General features: G+C 37.6%; 1 protein-coding gene across 7 annotated transcripts in view; it reads right to left on the bottom strand.

Annotated features, from left to right (window-relative positions):
* Window positions 1-18952, bottom strand: part of ARHGAP15 (Rho GTPase activating protein 15) — an 826255-nt gene that overhangs the window by 727478 nt on the left and 79825 nt on the right. The gene's annotated exons all lie outside the window — the stretch shown is intronic.

Genomic DNA, 18952 nt, shown 5'->3' with positions numbered 1-18952 from the left:
GCTGAGACATTTTTGAACTTAGGTCTTCCTGACCCCAAATCTAATGCTGTAGGGCAGAGGTAGCTTTTGGCAAGCCTTCAATTTCAGGACAAGAAGTTTTTATTTTATCATAAAAGGATTTGGAGTCACCTAAGGTTTTCAAAAAAAGGAATGATCTGCTGAGACCTCTTGCTTAGGAAGACTTCTTTAGCAATTTTACAAGGGATAGATTTGAGAGGGGAGAGACTTGAAGCAAGAAGCTCAGTGAGGAGGCTATTGCAATAGTCCAGGCAAGAGGTAACAATGGCTATAAGTAGGGAGAAGGAAGTGGATCCACAGTACACTGAAGAAGTAGAATTGACAGGTCTTGCCAACTGATTGAATAAGGAATATGTATATGAGGCAGAGGGAAATGAAAGACTCTGAGGCAAAGCCATAATGAGAAATTCTAGCACCCAAGGCAAATTCAGTTGATGTAATAGTTAGTGGGAGTGACTAATCCTATGCATGATTGAGGTAGATTATAAAGAGGTTATAAAAGCCAAGGAATATCAGGAGCAGGGTACTCAAAGGGCAAGGGATTGTGGTAGAAAATGCAACTGTGAGCCACTTCCTGAACTTATTAGGGAGAAGGGAGAGTTACCTAGTTGTACACTGATGACAACAACAAAGATAGAGTAAGTATGAAGTGAATTGTAAAGGAGTAGTGGTGGTTGCTTTGTTATTGTGGCTGAAACTGGTGGAGGGGAACAAGGTACATGGCATTTCTTCCTCATGGTCAAGTGGGTCAATGGGAGTAAAAGAAGGGCAGTCAGTCTTATAAAGGGTACTAAGAGAAATTCTTTCCCTCTCCCTTGGCAGAAGTAGAGGGGGGATGAGTATACAACATCATATACATATATATATATATATATATATATATATATATATATATATATATATATATATATATATATATAATGTTAATGTATATATGTATATGTATACATATATATTAATGTATTCCTCAGTTTTCCTAATTGTTTTCTTTTATTTCTCTTTTAAAGGCTGCTTTGTTATAAGTAAAACTCTCGGGGAGGAGGCAGGGAGAAAGGTAAAGGGTGAAATATAGATGATGTTAAAAACATAAGATATCAATTAAATCTATTGAAAAGCAAGCTATATGGTGCCTTCAGCCACTTAGTCACTTGACAAACATTTATCAAGTGTCCAGGCATGCTAAGTACTAGAGACATGTAGAAAAGCAAAAGACATTCACTCTCTAACCTCAAGAAGCTGCGGAAACTGTGTGTATACATATATACACATACAGACATACGTATTATATATGTATACATATATATGTATATATATATATATACACACACGTACACATATACACACATATATATACTTATATATGTATGTGTATGTATATTGAGAGAAAGAGGGGGGAGAGAGAGAGAGAGAGAGAGAGAGAGAGAGAGAGAGAGAGAGAGAATGAGAGGCGAACCCAGAGGAAAGGAAGTAGTGAGAGAGAAGAGAGATTTTGCAGAAGGCTAGATTTGAGCTGAGTTAGACTATGAAAGGAAGAGTTCTAGGGTAAAGATGAGTTTGTGATTTCTACATTAGCATTCCAGAGGGCATAATGGAAAGGGAAGGTGGAAGAATATAGGAGCTAATGAGGTATACAAATTAAATTTATTATAGAATAGGTTGGGGGCAGGTAGGGACAAAAACAAGCCACTTTCAGTACTCTTCTGGATAATATTGATTATTATAACTTTACATCTGTGTTCCCATCTCTCCCAGTATCCCTAGAAATATCACTATTTGCCAACTGACCCCTTCTGTTTGCTTAAATTGGGATGAAGGTAGCAAGAAAGCCTACCTCTATCTCGACATAGCTCTGGTTAGTACAGGAATCTTCCCTGGTGGGTTTCTTCTCTTCCTTTTTGGTGGCATATGAAAACTCTGGGATATTGTCCTGGCCTTGCTTACTGCCCTGACTCTGCTCAGACCTAAGCCCAATAACAAAGACCTATCCTTATACTCTCCCTGGAGATTGTCTCTGTCCAACCACTCATTTGGGAAAAGCCCCAACAATCCATAACTTCACTTTAGAGTCTCTGGCCATCTCCTCTCTAGCCTTCTAGGTTGGAGGATAGGTTTTAGAGGATCATAGATTTAGAGCTGGAAGGGACCAGTGAATATGATAGATAGTGAGAAGGAAAGTACGGTTGAGGTAAATTGGAAATAGAAGTCATAGAAGCCGAGGAAACTGAGGAACCCCCTTCATGTTACAGCTGAAGAAATAGTGCCATAGAGTTTAAGTGGCTGGCCCAATAAGAAACAAGTAGAATTTGAACCCTTCTAACTTTCATAACAATGTTCTTTCTTGAAATTGTATGTGGGATCACCTTTACCCTATTGTATACAGAAAATTTAGAAGATGAAAAAGACTCATAGGAGCCCATAAACAAATACAAACCCATAAAATGACCCAGACAGCTTGTGGACAATCAGTATAATCCTCTTTCCTCCATTTCGGGTGTCACTTTGCCACAACATCCCAACTAATTTAAAAGGATTATCGAATTCATTGTAGCTTGTTTATGCTATATTTTACCATTCGTGGTTACGAAGGTTATGTGGTTATGTGACTAGTCCAGGCTTACAAAGCTAGATAGCCTGTCTGAGAAAGGATTCAAGTTCAGGTCTTCCTGACCCCATCTCCCTCACCCAACTAGTTGCCAGAGTTCCTTCAATAGAAACAGGAAGTTTAGAGAGCAAAGTTTAAGGAAGATGAGCTTCATTATGAAAATGTTAAGTTCTAAACGTCAATGGGACATATCCATGGAGATGTCCATGTCTGGAAGTTAATTAAAATTCAAATATTTGAGTTCAGTAGAGGGGTAAGAGCTGGAGATGCAGATTTGGGGGTCATCTGAATAAAGATAATAATTTGAATCATGGGAATGGATGAGAATATACTGAAAACAGTCCTACACAGTATTAAACCTCACAAATAATTTCCTCCAAAGAACCAAAGGTGGGGTGGTATAAGACAAGGGGGAGATAAATCTTTGTTTTTGGCTGGGCTTCTATACTTAGAATGAGAATAATTATCCTCAATCTCAAAACAACTGCTTTAAAGAGGGTTAAGAAATTGCTAACAAACAAATTTAGTTGTACAGAAGGGCATTGTCATTTATATGTGCAGGGGGCCCTGCAGTTCCTATTTTTTAAGAGGCTCAGTGAGGTTTTTGGTAACAAGATCATTGATAGTAGCTTTCTCCTGAATAAAATACTGGAAACAATTACATTCTTGCTACTAAGTCATAGAATGTATTGATCTCTCTCAAACAGGTGAGGTGTCATTACAATAATTTACATGTGGACCCCAGGAAGAATCAGATGTAATGGATCAAAACCATGTCAATCTAAGAAATAAAGATAGGGTAAGAAATACAAATACTCCCACTAAAACATCACTCCTATCTCTTGTCTTGGTCTAGGAGGTAACCTTGGTTCTTGAAGACTATGCCAGAGGATTACAAGCTCTGGAATGTCCTGCCACATTGGAAAGGCTTAGAGTACAAGCCCAGCAACAGATCCCATCTCTGTTGTTCAAATACACTCAGAAAATTCTTCAACAGATATATGACCACTTAATGATGATTTGGTATTTCATCACAGCAACTCATGATACTCAACTACTAAGACATAGAGGGAGCCTCATGTGTATGACTGGAGGACTGGAGAAATAAGAGAGGCTTAAAATATTAAAGTTGTATTAATATGAGTAAATACAGGAATACCTATATCCCAGGTGTCCCCTCTAGGGATAGGAGACCTATAAGAGGCAATTCTCCCTGGATGCCTAGAGATAGTATTTTAGGCACCAGTCAACTAGAGAGGAGCCAAGTCAAAAGTAAAACATTACCCAAAGCACATTTTCACAGCAAGGTAGAAAACATTTACAAATATTTTATGAATTCTCCCCATATTTCTTTTGGATAGGCAGTAAATAATATCATTCCTCTTATTAACAGTGCAGGTAATCTATCATGCCCAAACAATCTTTGAAGGAGTTGACAGAAGAGACCTTTTATTTCATGACTCCCACACTAATGGTATCTACAGTAGAATGCTACATCTCTATAAAAAAAATTTTCTCAAATCGAGGCAAAGTCACTAAAAGTCATTTATGAACTCTAGAAATTCTGGATTTTTTAACTAACTTGTATATATATATATATATATATATATAGAGAGAGAGAGAGAGAGAGACAGAGAGAGAGAGAGAGAGAGAGAGAGAGAGAGAGAGAGAGAGAGAGAGGTGCTATTTAATTGTTTCTCAGAGATGCCTAGGAGGGCTATGTGATTTCAAGTCAATTTGTTTTATCATGTTGCTTTTATTTAAAGCCAACATTGTGAGTAAATCTTGGGGCTAAGACCTCATTAGGTAACTTACAATCACAACTATCCCAACTACAGTATTCAGCCATTATATGATTAATACCTCAACCTACACATATCATGACCAAGATTTGTGTATACCCAGGTTCATCCACATTACTATAGAATTTTTTTCTTCTGTAAATCTTGAGTTATCACTGCAATGAGGGAAGTAAGATGGTTCATGTATGGGGCAAAAACACAGCACTTGTGAACAATAATTCAATAAGATAAGTCTTTATTCTCTGTCTGAATCTTAATTTTTATCCAATTATATTTTGTCTCATGAATTTCAGTATGGAATCTATACAAAATCAAGAAATTTACAGGATGGCCCTCTACATGGCACCTTTAAAGGAATATATGAACATAGGATGGGGTGGAATGGATAGATTGTCATTTTTTAGCACTGGAAGGAGTATCACAACAATGTGAGGCTAAAACCCTCAGAATATTATAATTTCAATAATGACCTATGTTTTACTCAACAGATTACTTCTTTATTCTATCTGTGACTTCTAAGGACGATAGAATTCATTATTCAATACATTATTTTCTCATTCCTATAATCTAAATACTACACACAAGGCTTTCTATATACTCTATTTTTGATAATTAACTTTAGTAGGAAATGATTATTAGCACTAGAGTTTAAATATAGTTTGACCAAAAACATTAATCATATTGTACTCTCTAAAAGAAAAAAAAAATTCTAAAGCCTGAATAAATTTAGTTTATCTGTAATGTCTAGAATTGCTAGAGTTCCAAATGTTCTTAATTAGTACATGGGCCCAGCCTCTAAAAATAGCCAATCATGTATGTATGCAAGAAAACACATTTTCAGTACACAGAGCCTTCACATTTCTTTGTTAATTTTAATATTTTAAAACCCTGAAATCTCTACCTGACTACTATTTACTCCTCACTGAAATTAGTACCCTGATTAAATTGCCAGTTCTCAATTCAAATACAACTTTTCAAGAGAAAAAGTATAAAAGAATCTTTTTTCAATTCAGAGGTGTCTCTGACCTATTTATGAAGAATATCACTTAACAGTTTCATTACGGATGAGTAACAGCTGGTGACATGGCTGTGTCCTAAAGTGTTTTTCTCTCTCAATATTCTGCATCTTAAGCAATTGAGCCTTCATAAGAAATACTTTCGTAAGTGGCAGTCCTTCCTTTGGGGAGAAAAAAATGTCAGACCACATTGTCTGTATTTTGCAATCTTGTTTTCAGTGGTGTCACATTCCTATTTTGTTAGCACGTAGAGTAAACTGGAATGATTTGCTGATACTATTGAAAGAACTTCTAGAGAGTTGCCTTCTAATTGGGGCTTCTCGTGAAACCTCCCATCAATGCGACATATATCTGTGAAAAATTTTTAATTGAATCAAATTATTTTCTCTTCCTTCTCATCCCCTACCTCACTCAGGAATTCAAAGGCTTTTTTTCATTGATGGAAATGAAGTACTTGGATGATGTAAAACATATTTTCTTTTTAGATTCATTATTCTTTCATGTATAATAATTAAAATTTTCAAATATCTTTTTCTCCCTTCAAAAAACTGAATTTAAAAATCACTGTTCCAAAGTATCTTCGTAATTTTTCCCCATTCTTTTTCTATTTGACCCACTTAAAGAAAATAAAACCAAGCAGTGGGATTGGTACTTGAAATATTGCCTACTATAACAATAACAGGATTTGTGCTTATTATTTTTCCTTGTGTAGGAGGGCCTACTCTGAATATGATAGAAAGTTATATATTTATGTAAAAGTTCGACAACACATCTCTTTTCAGAACAGATTACCATTTTTTATGAAAGTTTACTTCTTATGGCTTAATACTGAAACAAAAAAGGAAAAGATAAAAATTATCTGAAAAAAATTACTGGTTTTTCTCAATATATTCCTATACTCTCATGGGGGTACAGCTTCTACCAGCAACATCCTTAGTCATGGGCTAGAAAACAAAGTTTGTCTGTGATAAAGTTTAGCTTTCCTTTTTACTGTTACTTAAATGAAATACTTTCTTGAGGTATTTTGACTCTTGTGTTGAAATTTTTTTTCATTAGCTTGGTCAAACAAAAGGGGGTGTTTTTGTTTGTTTTTAGAAAAGATCCAACCAACAATTAAAGACCAATCTTGAATTGAGGTGTGCTTAGAATGGAGAGGTTTGGCAACAATGCCATTGTACCACAAGTACTTTCCTTTCTCCCAAATGTCAAACATAGCAACCTAAGCTTGTTTCAAACTTGTTTATGACAAATCTATGTGGTAGGTACTTGTTAACGAGAGCGCTGGAAAGTCTAATTTAAAGCATTTGACTTTGCTAAGAAGCCAATTTTCTAATTTTCCTTCCATTCAGAGTATGTAAATTATATTATAAGGCTTCAGGGAGAGCTCATATATGGTGCATCGAGTAAGAAAGGCTTGGATTCATTTCCTACCCCTCATACCTACTCTTATGGTGAATTTAAGCAAGTTCCTTAACCTCTCATGGCCCTCAGACCATTCACTAAGAAATTCACTAAGACCATATGCTGCAGAGCAGTCATCCATCTGTATTGGTAGAGGGAATTCTCTTTCTGGGAATTACCTAGACTAATAAAAGCCTGTTTAGACCACCAAGAAAATGATTTATAAACCTGTATTTCACAAATGCAGCTAATAATGGTGATAATGAAAATGAACTATACAAATCAGGGCAATATACAATTCCTTTGTTTGTTTAAGGTGTAATGTCCAGCCAGTATATGATTAGTATTTGAAGTTTTCTCTTTCTGTCTTCCATACTGTTTAGTTACTATTTCCAATCACCTGTAACAAATGGCTACTAGGCTCTTCCTTCAAGTTACTTTGATTACGTCCTGCCAATCAGAAATGTAATATCCTCTATGATCTGTTTCTCCCTGCAAACAGTAAAAAGTAAATATTGAGGGACAGTCTTGAGGTCATGCTGAAGTTGGCTTCTCAGCAGTTTTTTGATTTGATCAGCATTCCTCAGTCAGCAACAATGTCACCTGCAGCATTCAAAAGCTGCTCAGTGAGTCCTCACAAATCTGTAGCTAAGTCTAGTTTAGTTAAAGTCAGCTTCAGCAGCACTGCTCCCCGCCCCTTCACCCCCACCCCAGCTAGCCAAAGGGTAGCTCCTCTTCTGGAGTGACTCTAGCCTCAAAGAATCCTTCCAGTGTCCTACTTTTTTGCTACACATGTGTTTCTCCCAGAATAAACCAAGCCTAGTTCACAAGTGTCCAATTTTAATAAAATTAATTCTACGTGGGACATAGATATGCACACACATTTGCTGACTGCTGTAGCTTACTTCTTTCCGTTCCTTCACTTCATTCTCCAGATGCTTCCAATTTAAAAAGTTCCTCTTTGAGAAACTGCTCAGACTCGGAGGTGCCATCAGTAAGTTCTTGGAATTGGAATAGTGCTTGTTACTCTTGTTGCTTTCATAGAGTAGCCGGTTGTTCATTTAATTGCGGTTATATACATAGGATCAAACCATGGGATTTAGAACTAGAAGGGTCATTATAGATCACAGAATTACAGATCACAGATCTAGAGCCAGAAGGCATCTTAGAAGTCATTTGGGACAGCCAACTCCCTTATTTTACAGATAAGGAAACTGAGGCCCAGAGAGGTTCAGTGGCTTATCCAGGGTCACAAAGGGAATAAAAAAAGGAAAACTAAGCTTCAAACCCAGGTGTTCCAACTCAAATCTAGTGCTTTACTCCATTGCACAAGACTAGGAAGAGCAGGTAGAATGAGAGGAGGGGGACTACCAGAAAGTTAATTAGAAAAATATTAGGGCCCATGGTGCCAAACATTGAGTATTTATTCCTGTTTATTTTTTCCCTCCAAATTATATGCATATAAAAAAAATTAAATGCATATGACCTCCTGACTTTTCTTGGAGAAATGGGGGCTGATATAAGCAGAACATCACATATGCTGTCATATATACTCTTTGAATCTATTGGCTTTATTTAATTGTTTTTCTTTGTTTCAAAGGAAGGCACATTGAGTGGTGAAGTTTTCAGAGAGTCTATGGCTAGGAATGACTGATCTTGAAAAAAGGGATTAATTAACCTTAAAAAACTAAATTTCATGAATCATACTTTTTATTTCTATTTGACTTTTTTTGTCCTACACGTAAGGTCAAATGCATTTTGTCAATCATTTCTAAACTGGTGGTAGGAAGTACTAATGGTTAATACAAACAAAAAATGCATACACACATACCAAATACTGACACATACCATGCCAGACCCATAGCAGACACCAGAAGAAATGCTTTGCATATACTATCATGTTTGATCCTCACAACAACCCTGTGAGATAAATGCTGCAAATATTACCATCTCCCTTCTTACAGTTAAAGAAACTATAAGAGAATTTAAGTGAGCTGCTTATGGTCACAAAGCTGGTAAGACAGGGTTTATTTCCAGGTCTTCCTTATTCTCAACTCCCAAACACTGTCCACTACATGACTGACAATGTTAGTACCCCTAAGATCTTTTTTTTTTTTGGCTAGGCAGTGGGGTTAAGTGACTTGCCCAGGGTCACACAGCTAGTTAAGTGTTATGTGTCTGAGGCCAGATTTGAACTCAAGTCCTCCTTTGAATTCAGGGCTGGTGCTCTATTCATTGCGCCACCTAGATGCCCCCATTTTTTTTTTAGGCAATTGGGCTTAAGTGACTTGCCCAGGGTCACACAGCTAGTAAGTGTCAAGTGTTTGGTCTGAGGTCGGATTTGAACTCAGACCCTCCTGACGTCAGGGCTGGTGCTCCATCCACTGTGCCACCTAGCTGCCCACCCCTGAGATCTTTTAAAGTTCACATTATCCACTGTTGGTGTCATTCACAATACTTACTAATATCATTCTTACATTTTGTCAATTAAAATTGTCCACTTATTCCTGAATTCCTTCACTAAAGAGAAACATTTACTTTATCAATACAGACAAATTAAAATAGGATGTCGAGGTGATTTCATCAATACAGACTGCTCATCTGGGTCATTACTTTAGGATCTGAATTATGCACACTGTTTGCCTTAATTGATCAAATGAACCAAGCCATTGCCAAGTCAGCATTTGACTATTAGACACTTCCTGAATCTAATATCTGCTGTCTGATAGGATACAGATTTTTTTTTTACAATGATAATATTCTACCTCTAGCCCTAGAAATAAGCTTCCTCTTTCATAGGAAACTCAATAAGAAATATCAAGGGGGGGAAAAAAACAACTCTTTTTTCCCCTACATGTGAATACTTAAATGAAACTGTTCAAACGCTGAAGATGTTATCTCTTTGGTTAGGGAGACTGAAACATTTGTATTAGCAAAAGCAACAATAAAGATTCAACCACTAACAGCAGGATTTCAAGAGTTTACCTATATCTATCCACGCAGATACTTCATTACATCTTAGTGTCATTGCAGAAAGGCATTCGCTCCCTGGAAATTCTATGCCACAGTGCTGAAATGTCACTTCTGAAAGGCACTACCTTGCTGGAGGCAGACACAACAACTAGGAACAATGATATCCCTGCCAGGGGTTAGCAGCCTTCTCCTCCCAGGGAGTCACTTAAAATACGTGCAATGAACATTCTCTGCATCTTTAGTAGATACCCAGTAACTATACCTCCCTGCTCTGCAAAATTTATCCTTCCAGGTTTGCACAGACTAAAAACCCACCTTATGCTGCTTGAGAAGTAATTTGAGTTATGAAGGTTGGTCCAACTCAGCAGAGCTGAAGGATGGCACTTTTCCTTGGTCGTCGGCATGTTGGCTCAGGCCAGACAGCTGTTAGGACATTCTCCTCTGGGAATCTTGCCCTCAACACCCACAGTTGATACACATACATGGTCTACTGGCTGCCTACTTCCATGCCCATCTGTTCAAATGGCATGGTGCCCACTCACAAGTTGGCTGGATCCTTGCCCTTAGCATGTAGGTTCCAGGCAATGATGGGTTTAGATGGGCAGCCTGCATAATACTACAAGTGACAATTTTTCCCCTCCCTGTTCAACCTCATTCTGTTTGCACTAAGTAGATCCTTGTGCATATTGACCCCATTCCCATGTGGACATTTGTGCACCCTTGTACACATTTGGACATCTTTGTAGCCCTATGCAAGATACACAATCCTCCACTGATAACAAAGATGGAAGGGGAAGAAGCCATTGTTATTCAAATGATTTCTAACATTGAAATAGGTTGTGCTAGGAAAATCCGAACCACCTGGAGTCTGTCAGAAGATATTTACCACAGACATTGGTTCCCACATAGGCAGTGGTGGCACAGAGGATAGAGAGCTGACCTTAGAGCCAAGAAGACTCAGGTTCAAGGCCTATGTCTGACACATCCTGGCTGTGTGATTCTGAGTAAGCCACTTAATCTCTCTATGCTCTTGGTTGTGCTAGAAGTTGCCAACACTATGAGTAGAACATTATGTGACTATAACTTGCAGAGAAGGCGCCAACGTGCATGGGTAGAGGGAGTTTCTTCATCTACTTCTCTGGATCAGTGAAATCAGATCGCACCCATATTCCTATGAGTCCCATAGATACTTTCATAAAAAAGAAATAACACCAGTACATTTCAAAACTATAGTGAAATTTTTCTAAAACAGATCAATTCAATATGATAAGAATTTTTCAAAACTCAGCTGTGTCATGGATTGTACTAGGTTCTGGGCACACAATTACAACAATGAACGTGGCCTCTGCCTTCAGCGAGCTTGCAATCTACTGAAGGGAAACAATATACGCATATGTGTATATGAGTAGGCCTCGAAAGGCCAGAGTTCATCAAAAAAGGGGGCCCCAAAAAGAGTGTTAAACTAGCTGGAAAAATACGGTGTCATCAAGAGATGACAGTCTCTTGAATGAATCAGAGAGAAGATTAGTGCTTTGGAGGCTGTAGCTGGGGAAAGAGGGCAATCCCCAACATAGCTTCTGCCCCATCATATCTGATACCCCATCTCACTCCTAGAATCCTGGCCCTTTCTTTTTATCCTGTGGTAGGTGCCTCTGTCTAGTTTTTATTCTCACAGTACCTCAAGGCTTCCTACAATTTCCCTTTTCTCCAGATTCATGCTTCTGTTCCTCTAGTCAGGAGCTAGTGTCTTCTTCTGGGCTGTCTCAGTGAACTAACTTTTAAAGGTCATCATGAGGGTTGGCCTATCTTTCTTCATCCTGCCATGTAATATTTGTAGAAAAAGACCAGCTGGTGTCGATGCATCTTTTACAGTTAGTGTGACAGTTCATTGTCAACTTCTTTCCTGAGATTAGGTCAAGGACCACCTTCTGACACTCAGATAAAAAGAAATACAAGACATCCCAAAAATAATTAGAGCAATTTAAAGTATTAATGCTATTAAAGCTTAAAATTGTACAGACTTTTGGGACAGCTTGAAAAAGCTCAAAACTGCATTGAGTTTGTTGGGACACCCTGAATTGCATATGATAGGCAATTTTATAAGACAGGGAATCTTAACATGGGGTCCATCAATTTTTTGAAATTTTTTTCATAATTTTTATCTCAATTTAGTTTACTTTGTATTCCTACATATGTTAGTTTTATATATATGAAAATAGCATTATTCTGAGAAGGGGTCCATAGTATTCAGTAGATTTCCAAAGGGGTCCATGACACAAAAAAAGTTAAAGAATCCCTATTTTAATATTCTAGGTTGATGAAGAGTTGCTGTTATGCATTTGTAGGGAGAGTTTCCTCACTGTGCATTTCTTATACCAGTGAAATAACAGGTCTGGATCAAAACCAAATGAAAATAAAGCGAAACACGAGGATGGGAGGAAGTTAATTTGGAATGGAATCCTCACTTTTACTGAAAAGCTAAAAGCAAATTAAAAATTAAGAAAAATGAACAAGCCTAATATAAGCCTAAGTCCTATATTCAAAAATAACAAAGGTCATTCTCTCTATAGTATTCACACCTGAGAAATCAACCTGACTGGAGGTCAAAATGAAATGTAAGAACAAAGAAAAGAGTGTATCTCCCTCCAGCCTATAGTAAACCCATAGAGAAAAATAGATTGGCATAGAAAGGTTGCGACTTTAATGATCCAAAGCATATGGATGCTTGTTAGCAGACAGACATAAACGAACAACAGCAATGGCTGCCTCAGTCGTTCTTCCTATAGCACTCCATCCAATCAGGTGGCAAGAGAGCTTTGTGCTGGAAGGTGCTGGAAAAGTTTATCTTGTGTGCTTATTTAAGGGTGATTGAATTCAGGGTATGGTCAGTTTTCTCTGGAGAATGGCTATACAGTGTGTAGCCATGATCTTTCTTCCTGAGTATGCTTTGTTGAGTCAGTTAGTTATGTGCGACAACTTGATCTGCTCTCTTCTGTGTGTGCTGCCAAATCCCTGAGTCCAAGTTTCAGAGGATCAGTGCCTAAAAACTTTTGGCTCAAGAATCAAATTAGGCTTCTCTGTTGCCCTAGTCGGGGGAGGGTGGGGGAGCCTAAATACCCAGTGGCCAGAACAAAATAATTCAAAATTGTGATCTGAATAGAGTTGTCAGATGCCAAAGTGCAGAAATTTCTTCTGTTTGAAGTCAAGATTAGTTCAACTTCCTTGCTAATCAGAAAAGATTTCTGTAGATACCTTTTTTTCTCCTGTGTGCAACCAAGACACTGACCCTCAATATCATAAATGCTAGAAAACACATGACTATTAGGGATTTGTCATTTTATTGGTGATGAATACACTAACCCCATTTTTTTTCTAGATGGAAATTCAGGAATCAATACTATCTCATTTCAAGTATTTCCTAAAAGAGAACTTTCCAAAATACTGAGCACTATAAAATAATTTTAAAATATTTAGATGAACCTGAATTTAAGATTGTACAGAAAGTTTCTGAGCTTTGGGCAGAGATAAGGAAGCAGTCAGGGTCAAGGAAAACCCAAGAAAGTTCCCAGGGCTCTGTATTTTTGTAATAGAAGTAATGAAGAAGGAAACTGATCAACATGCAGTCTGAAAGCGGCAAAAGAAGCATATGGGTAACAAAGCTGAAGTATATTCTGAGAAGCTACTAGCCCCAGTGGAGACATTTAATCTGATCCTAAAAGAACAAACATTACATAAACCTCCCACAATGGTGATCTGACTCCACCCTCCTTTCTCAGGGGAACAATAATATCCTAAGACATGGCTTTTTTTTTAATGGAACTGCAAATTCATCTTTAGATCAATGGGAAACCCAGCCCTCAATTCTTCAGTGTCTAAGAGCCCTCCTTCATTTGAACTGCCACATGAATTTATGTTCGTGCCTCTGTGTTAGACCATATCAGCATAAAAGAAATGTATTAGGAGTTGTCTTGTGCTTCTAGTAGATGAGAGAACCCTGGGTAGAGACTCCCTAAGTTTGTGCTTGTGGGTTATGAGAAGATGTCAGGAAACTGGCCTGAGCTAATCAGACTACTGGGCATAATAGCCATTAATAGTCATTGGATACAAGCAACTCCTTGTTTAGAGTCATGTGTGAGAGGATGATTCTAAGTCTTTCCCTCTTTCGAGGGAAACATCCTTTCTCTCTTATTTACAGTAAGGCTAAAGCCTCACAATACAAGCTGGACAGTTAGGCTCTTCTTTGAATAAAAAAAAAATTAATGAGTTTAGATAAAATTCACAATTTAAAACTCAAATTTAATTACCTGGGTAAATCTAAATTACTAATTTTAGAGACTATATAATCTTACCTATAGGATCACAGATTTTGAGCTTGAAGGGTTGAGTACTAGCTACCCAAATTCCTGATATTTCAGGTTCTCATATTAAGGTTCTTTGACTCAAAATCCAGCCCTCTTTCCATTGTACCTCATACATTAACAGAATGCCTGGCACATGACAAGCTCTTTATGTAATTTGTATCATGTTGTCTCTATCTCTTCCTTTCCTTTCCTCCTCCTTCATTTCTCTCCTTGGGTGGCAAATTGGACTAAATTGTTCCTAAAGCTTTCTAAAACTCTACAGTATGTTCTATTACTCTTCTTTTTAAAGCAATGCTTAATTAACCTTAAAAGTATTTGGAAGTACATGGTGAAAAGATTTCTGGATTTATAGTTAGAGGACTTAAGATTCAACATTGGCTCTGACATGTATTAGCTGTGTGACCTGGGATAAATAACATATCATTTCCAGGCCTCCATTTTCTCACCTAAAACAAGGTATTTATACTAGATGACTTCCAAATTCCATTTTAGCTTTGAATTTATAGTCTTATAATCTCAAATTCACATTTATTCAAATAAGTGCTACATTTTATAACTCCTACTATATTCTGTCATCATTTTCAAAGCTTTTTATCAGAATCTTATCCTAAAGGAATCAAATAAATTCTCCCACTTTCACATTTTAAATCTATTTGGAAAAGAAGAGAACAATTTTTAGATACTTTGCCCTTTCCTCCCTACAAAGTTATTGTCTTAGAAAACTAAACTGAAGATGAAGAAGATGCAAGATAGGAACCATATCTTATATTTCCTGGAAATATCTAGCACCAGTAGTAGCATCTGCACACTGCACTCAATAATTTTACAGATTGACTATACCACTAAAAATCAAGAAACTCATGATGTTGGCTAACAGAGTATAATTTATAGGGCTAGGATGAATTTGAAAGTCTTCTATATAATGACTCATAAAATCAGAAGATTATGCATGAATTCATGTCTTGGATACTATGTAGCATTGAAATAGTTAGAATTCAAGGAATAATAGTATTAGCAAGGAAAAGGGAATATATGTTGTTTCCAACTAGGTGAAAGTATCATCAACTTTACATGTAGGAACCAGAAATGAGAAAACTTACCAGGAATTTGCGCCAGGACTAACATGATCTTCAGAAAATCTGAATGAATCACATGATTTTAGAATTGAAAATGGCCATCTAGTCCAAAGAGATTCTTTTTTTTAATTAATTAATTTTTAGTTTTCAACATTCACTTCCACAAAATTTTGAATTCCAAATTTTCTGCCCATCTCATCCCTCTCCCCACCCCAAGATGGCATGCATTCTGAATGCCCCTTCTCCTAATCTGCCCTCCCTTCTACCTCTCTTCCCCTTTTCTTATCCCCTTCCTCTTCTATTCTCCTGTAGGGCAGGATAGATTTCTATACCCCATTTCCTGTATATCTTATATCCCAGTTGCATATGAAAACAATTTTTTTTAACTTTTGTCTTTAAAACTTGGGTTCCAAATTTTCTCCCTTCCTCCCTCCCCACCCACCCTCATTGAGAAGGCAAGAAACTGGATACAGGTTATGCATGTGTAGTCATACAAAACATTTCCATAGTGAAAAACTATGTGTATTTCCCTTAATCCTATCCCACTCCCCATTTTTTCAATTCTCTCTTTTGACCCTCTCAAAAGTATTTGTTCTTATTATCCCCTCCCCTAACCTCCACCCCCTCTATCATCCTCCTGCTCTCTTGTCCCCTTTGCCCCCTATTTTTCTGTAGGGTAAGATAGATTTCCATACCCAACTGTGTGTGTATATTATTCTCTCCTTAAGCCAAATCTGATGAGAGTAAGATTCACTCATTTCCTCTCACCTTCCCCCATTTCCCCTCCACTATAAAAGCCTTTTCTTGTCTGTTTTATGTGATATAATTTACCCCATTCTACCTCTCCCTTTCTCCTTCTCTCTGTATAATCCTCTTTCACCCCTTCATCTTCAACTCACCCTGTGCCCTCTGTCTATCTATATATACATACATATAATTTTTTTCCCTCCAACTACTCTAATACTGACAAAGGACTCATGAGTTACAAATATCATCTTTCCATGAAGGAATGTAAACAGTTCAACCTTAATAAGTCTCTTATGATTTCTCTTTCCTGTTTCCCTCTTTATGTTTCTCTTGAGTCTTGTATCTGAAAGTCAAATTTTCTATTCAGCTCTGGTCTTTCCATCAAAAATGCTTGAACATCCTCTATTTCACTGAATATCCATTTTTTTACCCTGAAGGATTATGATCAGTTTTGCTGAATATTATATTCTAAGTCCTGAGGTCCATTAATGTAGAAGCTGCTAACTCTTGTGTTATCCTGATGGTATCTCCACACTACTTGATTTGTTTCTTTCTGGATGCTTGCAATATTTTCTTCTTGATCTGGGAACTCTGGAACTTGACTTCAATATTCCTAGGAGTTTTCCTCTGGGGATCTCTTTCAGGAAGTGATTGGTGGGTTCTTTCCATTTCTATTTTGCCCTCTGGTTCTAAAATATCAGGGCAGTTTTCTTTGATAATTTCTTGAAAGATGATGTCCAGGCTCGATTTTTGATAATGGCTTTCAGATAATCCAATAATTTTTAAATTCTCTCTACTGGATCTATCTTCCAGGTCAATTATTTTTCCAATGAGATATTTCACATTGTTTTCTATTAATTCATTCTTTTGTATTTGTTTTACAGTGTCTTGATTTTTCATAAAGTCATTAGGTTCCAATTGCTCCATTCTAATTTTTAAGGAAGTATTTTCTTCAGTCAGCTTTGGACTTCTTTTTCCATTTCACCAATTTTGCTTTTTAGGGAATTATTCTCTTCATTGGCTTTTTGGACCTCTTTTGCCATTTGGGCTAGGCTATTTTTTAAGGTGTTATTTTCTTCAGTTTTTTTTTTTGGGGGGGGTCTCCTTTAGCAAGCTGTTGACTTGTTTTTCATGATTTTTTTTGCATTGCTCTCAGTTTTTCCTCTACTTCTCTTATTTGCTTCTCAAAATCCTTTTTGAGCTCTTCCATGGCATGGGACTAATTCATATTTTTCTTGGAGGCTTTGGATGCAGGAGCTTTGACTTTGTTGTCTTCTTCTGGTTGTATGTTTTGATCTTCTTTGTCACCAAAGTAAGATTCTATGGTCTGGCTCTTTTTGTGCTGCTTGCTCATGATTCCAGTTATAAACTCTTTGTTACGGTAGGGGGTCTGCTGCCAGTGTGGAGAATGTACTGTCCCAAGCTTCGGGGATTTTGTGAAGCTATTTTCAGAGATACTTCTAGGGGCCTGTAAATTTTCAGTTCTTCCAAGGTGCTATGATTAGGGGAGAGGTGTTTACTCCTTTCCTGGCCTGTGCTCTGGTCTATGAGTGACCACAAGCACTCTTTTCTGTCTTGGAACTGTGAGAATGATTTTCTCTCCACCACCAATACAAGCTCCACCACGCCAGTACTCCTCCTTGCCCCAGGACTGCCACCCAGAACTGTGACCCAGATCCAAGCACGGGCAAAGCAAGAGAATCCTGCACCAGCAAAGAGATCCCTGCAATCCCCCTCTGCTTAGCCACTCTATTCCCCCTCAGTCTGTGAGCCAGAAGCTCAGGAGGCAGATGTCGCCCTAGGGCCATGCACCACGCTTCTCTCTCACCACAAATACAGACTTTTCCTACTGACCTTCTAATTGTCTCTGGCGTTTATGGGTTGAGAAGTCTGGAAACTGTCACAGCTGCCTGTGATTCAGTCCTCTGAGGCCTACTCCAGGTTCGCTGAGGCCTGCACACCCATGACAAACTGTGCTCCTCTCCCAGCCTTCAGTGATATACCTTTCCAGTCAACGATCCAGGTTGTCTTGGGCTGCAAATTTGTTTCACTCTGTCTTTTGTGGGTTCTTCTGCTTTGTGGGTTCTGCCCCCCTGTCCAAGGAGATTCTTAAAAAAAAATTTCCACTAAGATACTCCAGAGAAGTACTCATCTCTTGTACATAGCAATTTTTCAAGTACTAAAAGTCAGCAAATCTTCAGGGTAAATATCACTATTTCTTTCAATATAATGTCATATAGCATGAATGAGGGTCCTTTCTCAATTTCAATTGCCCTCCTCTGGATAATCTCAAGCTTATCAAAGTTTTCCTAAAATATGGTTCACAGAACTGAACACAATACCCTGGATGTGGCCTGACCAGGGAGTTGTAGAATAAAGCTGTCATCCACCTAGTCCCAGACATTATTCTCTTTAATGTAGCCTAAAATAACATTAGCTTTTTCAGCTGTGATTTCATAATATCAATTCATATTTACTTTGTAGACCACTAAGGTATTTGGATCTTTTTGAGACAATCTACTATCATTCTGTATTTGTGAAGCTACATTTTTGAGCCTCCCGATAAGACTTTACATTTATTTCTATCTATATTTCCATTAAAGTTTATGTTATCAGATTGATTGTTAAGTTCTAGCCTATTAAGATTTTTTTGGATCCTGATTCTATCATCTACTACATTAGCTCTTCTTCCTAGTTGTGTCATCTGAAAAGGGATGATAACTCTATTGTATCTGTGATTTTATCCAAGTCATTAACAAAAATGTTGAACAGCTTCAGAGGTGGGGAACCTGGAGCTTCGAGGCCCTCTAGGTCCTCAAGTGCAGCCTTTTGACTAAATTCAAACTTCACAGAATAATCCTCAAATTCCCTGGATACCATAACAGCTGTTTTTCTTGTCATACTAACCCATTTGCTTTTGATGGCAGCATGAGTACCTTGGGCAGACAAATAAAAC

The sequence above is a fragment of the Phascolarctos cinereus genome, unplaced genomic scaffold, assembly GCF_003287225.1.
Source record: "Phascolarctos cinereus isolate Bilbo 61053 unplaced genomic scaffold, phaCin_HiC Scaffold_726;HRSCAF=1367, whole genome shotgun sequence".
In the NCBI taxonomy this organism is placed as follows: Eukaryota; Metazoa; Chordata; class Mammalia; order Diprotodontia; family Phascolarctidae; genus Phascolarctos; species Phascolarctos cinereus.
This window is presented reverse-complemented; position numbering and strand designations above follow the sequence as displayed.